This window comes from Callospermophilus lateralis, unplaced genomic scaffold, assembly GCF_048772815.1.
Source record: "Callospermophilus lateralis isolate mCalLat2 unplaced genomic scaffold, mCalLat2.hap1 Scaffold_82, whole genome shotgun sequence".
Taxonomy (NCBI): domain Eukaryota; kingdom Metazoa; phylum Chordata; class Mammalia; order Rodentia; family Sciuridae; genus Callospermophilus; species Callospermophilus lateralis.
This window is the reverse complement of record NW_027516260.1, coordinates 7,902,103-7,911,043: the sequence shown is the minus strand read 5'-3', so window position 1 is coordinate 7,911,043 and position 8,941 is coordinate 7,902,103. Positions and strand designations below refer to the sequence as shown.

General features: G+C 30.7%; 1 pseudogene; it reads right to left on the bottom strand.

Annotated features, from left to right (window-relative positions):
• Positions 1–763: 763 nt before the first annotated feature.
• LOC143641025 (protein SIX6OS1-like) overlaps positions 764–8,941 on the bottom strand; it is a 33,962-nt pseudogene continuing 25,784 nt past the window's right edge.

Below are 8,941 nucleotides of genomic sequence, written 5' to 3'. Positions count from 1 at the left end.
TGAAAATACAAAATATAAGTATGAAATTGTTTTCTGTTGAAGACAGGGAATAAAGTTTTATATGTTCTTCAAAAAAGGTTTAAACAAAAAGCAGGAACACCATTGATAACAACAACTCAATTTTCAGAAAATAGTCTTTCTCATATAATTTTCTTCCATTAAAGGTAGAAAACATAACTGATAAAATTAGAAATTTACTATTTGTTGTATTTAAGAGAAAACAACAGAGATTTAATTCACTGTCAATAATAAAGCCTCTGAAATGATTATTAGAATATTATTCAAATTCTGGAACACTGATGCATAAGTGAAACCCAGTAATTGTAAAAAAAAAAATGTTTAGTTGCTATAGTATACCCGAGCACTAATTTTAAACAGTTGCCACTAAAAAGTCTTCTGATGACCTCAGGAATTCTTCTTCTTATGAAAACAACTAAAATACCATTAAGAATGAAATTTGGACTCCAGGAATAAACAGATTTATATTTATAATAAAAAGTAATGGAAGAAGTATCAAATTTTACAGATTAACAAAAGTTCTGCCTGGGTACGCCTTGCAAAATCAAAACCAAAATAAATGACTAGCTAATGTTATAAATAAAAAATATTAAATATTTAAATTAATATAATCAAATAATTTCACTATGGTAAACCATTTCATCTCATCACCAAAAAAGGAGTATCTTCAGTTTTTAGTAGTAATGTAAATTTATGCCCTAGATGATTATAAAATATTAAAATCATTCAAAAATTAATAACTAGTTCAAAAAAAAGTAAATTGTGCCGTATTTTGGAGGAAGATGAAAAACCTTTTAATGAAGAAGAAGGTATTGTTTGATCCTGTTCAAAAGAAAAGGGAAAACTAAAATCATCTTTTCCAGTACCAAATGTATGAGCTGAAGTGTCTTATGAAAAAGAAAATGTAAAGGTGCCTTCTCCTTCTGGTTTCCCAAATAAATTTCCTGAGGAAGACAAATATTACAAGATCATGCTATCCATGTTATATAGAATGCATATAACCTAGAGGATTACAATATAATGTATACAATAAATACAGTACCACTGAATTATTTACCTGTTTAACAGATATTTAAATGCACTCTTCTCACATGGGAGGCATTATTCTTGACACTATGGAAGGATAAACAGACTCAAACATAAACCCAACTTGTAAGTAATATGAACTCAAGTAAATAAAGAACTACTATATGTGGTAGAAGGTGTAGTAAAACACTTCAAATGAAGAGACTAGCACAGAGGCCCAGAAATAGGCATAGGAATTATTAGAGTAACAGAAATCAGCTCAACTTGGCAAGATATTGAGAAATAATAATGATATATTAAGCAGGAGTTAATGAAGATGAGCTTGGAAAGACAGTTGAATGTCTCACTAGAGAATCAGGACTTTATTTAGTAGACAACAGGAAAACACTAAGCATTATCAAATATAATATGATATTAAATAAATTGTTTTATAAGGATTCTTCAGGAGAGATGTGTAGAAAGGCTGGAACAGAAGTGTCTAGAAGTGGAGAAAACCACAAAAGGAAAAAACTCTATTGTCCAGCAAAGAGATGGTGAAAATTGACCTTACCTATACCATCATAACAATGGAAATGGAGAGAAAAAATGTTAGATCTGAGAGACATTGCATAAGTCAAACTTATCCAACCATTATTTATTGACCGACTACAATATACACTCATAGCATTGTTCAAAAATCAACTTTATGTATAGAATTATTTGGTGTTTGACTCTCTGAATTTCCACTAAAGAAAAATACTGTTTTCATCATTATATTATTTAAAACTATAAATATTAAATTTGTCAACATCTTAAATTTAAAATCAATTATTATTAACTCTACAATAAATGAAAGATTTACCTAAAACAAGTCTTCTAAGGCACCTAATATTTTTTTCCATAGAGAACTGATCAACTAGTACATTAAGCAAAAGAAATTACTTTGTAACACTTTGAAGTTTTCTTATATTTTTTAATATCTCAGTTATTTTACTCTAAATAAGCCAACTAGCAATTAAAATGGCTGACTGACTGGATGGACTGATTACCAGACAGTTGTGTTTTGTTTCTCTCCCTTTCTCATTCTACTGTCTTCAGCACATACCCATAAATCTTAAAAAGAAAATTTAGACATAGATCCAGAAAAAACTAAAATCTTGAATCACTTTTTGCATAAATAAATTTGATTTTATTTTTTAATTTCAGAAGATTATATGTGGGCTTCATAAAACTATGTTCACTATAAATAAATATAGATTGCTATGCAAGGCAGGATTCTAGGTGCTGTGAGGAATTCAGAAGTGAATATAACAGGTCTTTGCCCTTAAAGAAACAAAAATCCAGAGAGTATATATATATATATATATATATATATATATATATATATATATATATATATATACATACAAATAATAAATGATAGGAGGTAGAATATTTAAAAGTATAAAAAAGGGGTTGGGGATATAGCTAAGTTGGTAGAGTGCTTGCCTCACATGCACAGGCCTTGGATTCAATCCCCAGCACTACAAAAGAAGAAGAAGAAGAAGAAGAAGAAGAAGAAGAAGAAGAAGAAGAAGAAGAAGAAGAAGAAGAAATAATATTCACAAAAGTTAAAAAGAGGTCTTTCTGGAATGCAAGGTTGAGGGGAAAATAAAGTTTTTTTGGAAGAGAACTTGAAAGATGGTTAGGGATGGAAGTTGGAGATTACAAGAAGAAAAAAAGCATATAAGAAAATATAGCTTATCTGACACTATGTTCTTCAGTCTAGCCAAAGCATGAGTAATTCTTACAAGGGAAAGGGCTTGAAAGGTATGTTGGAGCTAGGTTAGAAAAGTAGGAAAATAATTTGAGTTGATGGAGAGCCACCAAAGGCATCTGATTTGTGCAATTACAAAATCAACATTAGGCATGAGGAAGATCATTTAAACTGTGATTTATGGGTAAGCTAAGAAGATGAAAAGACCAATTAAGATATGACTGCAGTAGCACTGTGAATAGTTATTAGAGTTTGAAATATAACAGTTTTGATTAATATAGAAAAAGGAAATAAGTACTTCAGAGGAAGAACTGATAAAACTTGATTAGCTGAATTTAGTCACAGTCACAAGGAGAAGTTAAAATTATTACTGAATTTTGGCCACCACAATAATGGAGATAACATTAGGGACATTAAAAGAACAAATTTGATTTCAGATATGGTGAGTTTTTAATGTTAAAAGATATCTTCGATATAAAAAGATTTTCATTACAACTTCATTCTTACAGTTATTGTTGTCAAGATCTTGGCATCATCCTTGTTTCCTTCTCATCCTTAAAGGTGATAGACAAATTCTTCCAGATCTATCTTCAGAAAAATTGACAACCAAAATGCCATTCCTTCTTACCAATTCTACTGTCATTATCTTAGCCATCACCAATTCTTACTTGTATTATTTTAATAGCTTCCTAATCTGTTTTCACTCATTTCCATTATTTGTTCCCCATATAGCAGACAGTAATCTTTTAAAAGCCGGTTAGATAATTTCAGTCCTTTGCTCAAAACCCTCCAATGGTTTCCCATCTTACTTTCCAAAGATCTGAAAAGTCTATAGGTCCCATGATTTGCTTCCTCTCCAACCTCTCTGATTTAATCTTCCTACATAATTGCTCCTTCCTTATTCCATTCCAGTTATACCAATTTACCTGCTGTTCATTGAACATACTGAGTATGTGCCTATCTCAACTTTTCATCCTTCACTTTGAAAGCTTTTCCCAGTAGCTTGTACTACACCTCCTTCATGTCTTTCCTCAAATGTCACCTCTTAATGATTGCCTTCTCTGACTCTCTCGTAACACAGCAACTGCCTTCTCAATCCAAGTTCTTCTTATTCCCCTTATTCTGCTTTACCTTTATTTATATTATTAATTACAACCAGTAAGTACAGAGTTAACCTCAAGCCTAGACTGATTCAGACCCACTTGGAAGAATGATCTTGGAGTCTGATTTCTCACAGCACTGTCTCCTTAGAAAATACAGAATTAAGGTAGATACGGAATGCTGAGTCTACAGCATTACTTGTCTACAGTTCTGTGTGAAACTACACCTGAATTATAAGAGTTGTATAGGTCTTGGGCCTCATGACTAGATTTCTTTAAGAGCCTGCTGAAAACTGAGGCTGCATCTTTTGTGTGTCAAGGCAACCTACATGCAATATAACTTATCCACAGCTGCCTGAAATCTTTCACATGGATGAGGTGGCAGAAGTAAGATTATTACTTGGGTATCTGATGAGCCTCTCAATGAGACAAAAGATATTGTACCTATGTTATTTCTTATTCCTCCTCTTATTAAGCCATTCACATTTCAATAAATTCTTACAGTATTGTCAAACCTTGGCATCATCCTTGTTAGCTATAGAATAAATTAAATACTGAATTAAAAATCACAACATATGATCAGTTGCCATTCAAACCCATAAAAATTGTTGTTTAATGTACCACTTGATATATTCTATATTGACTTGTCTTATCTTCAGTCTCTCCCACTCTAGTGGGACAGAAACCCTATGAGAATTTTGCATGTTTGTCCACTGTTCTATCATCAAAACCAAAGTAGTAATTGATAAAACAATATAATATATACACACACTTATTTATATTTTGAACAGATAAAAGAATAAAAGAAAGAAAATGCAATAAAAAGTAAGCACAGAGAGATAGGAAGAAATCCAAAGAGTCCAGAAAGAAGATGTGAACAGTCAACTATATCATGCTGCAAAGGGACTGAATATGATAAACAATGCCAAATATTCATAATGTTTGAAAATTGAGAAGTTATTAATAATCTTGGAGAAAACAAGTGTTGTCAATGCAGTGAAAAAAATCAAGCTAAATTGCTAAAAATAAAAGCAGTGAATAGTACAGAAGTCAAGAGTAATTTTTTAAAGAATTAACTGAATGCCTAGAAAAATCTATTAGAAACAAACTAAAATACCAAGGGGGAAAGTTAGCATGTTTTTATAAGTAGTAAATCACTTACCAATTCCTTGTTGTGATGAGGGAGGATTTAGATTTACTTCAGAATAATGTTCATTAAGCTGGAAAATAATTTCCATAAAATATTACTTGTCAAACCAGTAGAAAAACATACACAGCATTTGTATTTGAATCCAAAGCCTGGTACTTCTAATATGCAGCATTAGAGTAAGCATATAGCAATATTCTATATAGCACATTACTGTACTTTTTTTAAAAAAAAAGTTGTATTTTTAGGCTGGAGATGTAGCTCAGTGGTACAGTGCTTGCCTAGAATATGTTAGGCCCTGGGTTCAATCTCCAAAACTGAAGAGAGGTGGGGGGAGTGTTCTGTCTTCAAAAGCTGTCATTTACTTATTAAAATAAGGCCTACTAATTTTACTATACTAATAGATAAAGAATTAATAGCCAATATGCATTGCACTAAGGATAATTCCTGCTTCAGGATCTTACTATAACATTAAATTCTAATAAAACTTGCTTGATTCTGAAGGCCTTTAACAAATCAGGGTCTCAGTACTGCTTTTCTGACTATAAAAGTAAAAGGATGCTGACAGCTTCATGTCCATTCAGATCAAATTTTGCTGCCAAAAAAAGTCTATTTTCTCAGTAAGATGGGCTTTTAAAAATGTTTTCATGATGGTTTAGTTTTTTTGTCCTTTTTTTTATCTTAATATTACCATATGACCATGTTGCTATTCTTCTGAAACCTCTTTGTGGCAGTATAATATTCCTCCATATAGACATACTGTACTATTCAATTATTCATTTATTTTGAACATTTAGGTTGTTTTGATTTTTCTAATTATAAACACCACACTTAAAACATTTAAGCACAGAATCATATTTCTTTAACAATTAATGAGAAAAACTTTTTTACCATAAATTATGTAATTTAATTTTCTTTTTCAGAGGACTACTCACCAAATGGATTTTGCCCATTTCTATACTGAGGTAGTAATTTAAGTTCTTTTTTAAATTTTTTAAAATTCTTTTAATATCTATTTATTTATTTATTTTTAATTTTTTTTAGGTGTCATTGGACACAGTGCCTTTATTTTATTTACTTGTTTTTATGTGGTATTGAGATTGAACCCAGGGCCTCACATGTGCTAGGCGAGCGCTCTACCTCAGAGTTACAACTCCAGCCCAGTAATTTAAGTCTTAATATAATAAAGATGTTAATTATTTTTATACTGTTATCATATTGCCTGTCCAATTTTTTAACTTGGAAATCTGAATGAAATTAACTTAATTGCTTTTTCTTTTGGTTCTTTTTCCACTGCTTTTATGCTTTGGGCATCCATCCTTCTGAGGTCTAGTAAATGTTAACTTATATTTCCTCTGAAGTATATTATGGTTAATATTTTTTCATTTATTTTAATTCATCTGTAAATTTACTGGTATACAGTGTAAGTTGAGTGTCTAATTTATCCCTGTGTGGTCTCACCTTTATCATATTCTAAATTCTTTTGTATCAAGACTATTTAACCCATACCAAATATCATTCTTTCAATCTTTATATCACACCATTTTGATTACTCTAAGTTTATATAGGGATGTTTTAATGTGTAAAAAGTGAAGTTCCCTTCACCCATCTATTTCATAATATATAGGATTTGTAATGATATTCTCTCATGTTTAATAACTATCTTTCCTTCTCTGTCAATCTAGATGGGAATGTATCAATTCTGTCAATTATTTTAAAGTACAATCTTTGGTTTTGTTTATTCTTATTTATTTATTTGTCTATTTCAGTTATGTCGTCTTCTTTATTTCTTCATTCTACTTTGGATTTGCTTTATTGCTCTTTTTCTAGTTTCTCAATATAGGTCATTAATTTTAAATCTTTCCTCTTTTCTATTAAAGTAATTATTTAAGTTATTAACTAACTAAATTATTTAAAGTTATAGTTTTGCTCTGGCTTTGGCAGCATCCCACAATTTTTGATAAACTGAATTTTCATGATAATTCAGCTCAAAATGTTTTCTGACTTCTCTTATGATTCATGACCTACATATTTAGGATTTTTCTAGATATCTTATTGTTACTGAGTTCTAATTTAACACACTCTAATTCCAATGCTTTTAAATTCTTTTACTCTTATTATAGCCCATAATATAGTTGATCTTGGTGAATGTACTATTAGCACTTGAAAAGAACATGTATGAGGCAGTTGTGGGATACAGTGTTTAAAAATGGTGTAGGGGATTGATGCTGTATTCAGATATTACAGAAGATCTGATTGTGTTGTGTGATTCTATCAATTGCTGATAAAAGGGTATTAAAAACTTCCAACTATGCTTGAGTATTTGACAACTTTGATTTTATGTATACTGGAGCTGTTATTAGGCACAGTTACACATTTGTGATTGTTGTATCTTCCTTATAAAGTGGACATTTTACCATTCTGAACCATTTCTATCTTCAGTAATACTCTGAATCTCAAGACTACCAAAAATGGTATCAATATATCCATCAAGACCTTTTTTTTTTTAGGGAGGGGAGTACCATGGATTGAACTCAGGGGCATTTGACCACTGAGCCACATTCCCAACCCTATTTTATATTTTATTTAGAGACAGTGTCTCACTTAGTTGCTTAGCACTTCACTGTTGCTAAGGCTGGCTTTGAACTTGAGATTCTCCTGCCTCAGCCTCCCAAGCCAGTAGGATTTACATGTGTGTGCCACTGCATCTGGCAGCCCTTTTTATTTTTTATTTTTAAAACAGAATCTCACTTAATTCCCAAGTCTGGCCTTGAACTTTCTATTTTCTTGCCTCAGCCTCCCAAATAGCTGTGATTACAGGAGTGCACCACCACATTCAATTTATTTTTTATGCATTTTTATAGTCTCTATCTTTTAATGGAGTATTTAACCCATTCATATTTAAAAAATCATTTTAAAGTTCATGATTAAGACTAACATATTGCTATTTATGTTTTTTCCCTTGTTTTTTGTCACTCCATGCCTTCTTTTTTGCCTTCTTTTGGATGAAACTTTTTCTTAGAATTCTATTTTAATCTATCACCAATCTTATTTTTGAAAATGTTCTTGCTTATTCTTGAATACATTTCTCCCAGGACACACAGTAATTATTTGGTCAATCTCCTTCCCCAGCTCTACCACCACAAAAACAAAACATAACAAAAACTAAAGACATCTTGCCAGCACTTTAATTAGATCCATAATGGATTACGTTTATAAATTATTTTGAGAGGGAAATTATCTTTAAAATATTTTCTTTCTAAACAAGTACATCATGTAATATATTCAATAATTTTCAGTAGTTTTCTGTTTTCAAAATGTACATGTCCCCTGATGAGGTTATTTATGTACACTTATTTTAACATTCATAGTATTACTGTAAATGAGAATTTAGTAACTCTAATCTATTTTTCTAATGTACTTTTTTAGGGATTACTAATTTTTTGTTGTTGTTTATTGGGGTGCTGGGGATTGAACCCATGACCTTGTACATGTGAGGCAACACTCTACCAACTGAGCTATATCCTCAGCCCCACTAGTTTTTGAAATAAGTATTTAAGTAAAATTGACACCAAAGTTAAAAGAAACAAAATATGAAATGTATGCTACTATATCATCAACAAACTTATAATTTCAACAGCTTAATATAGTGCAAGGAACACAGTAATAAAAATTCTAATAAATATAAAAAAGGGCTAAATATGACTAATTTAAATAAGTAATAATACTTATATTACATTGATACTTATATGGTATTATTAAGTGATTGAAACTTTTCTAAATGTTTTATGTGCATAAACTCACCTAAATATTTACAAACCTTATGGTAATAATTATTTTCATTTTACAGATAAGGAAACTGACAGTTACCCAAAATCTTACATATAGTATACACTCAAGTAATCAGGCTTCAGA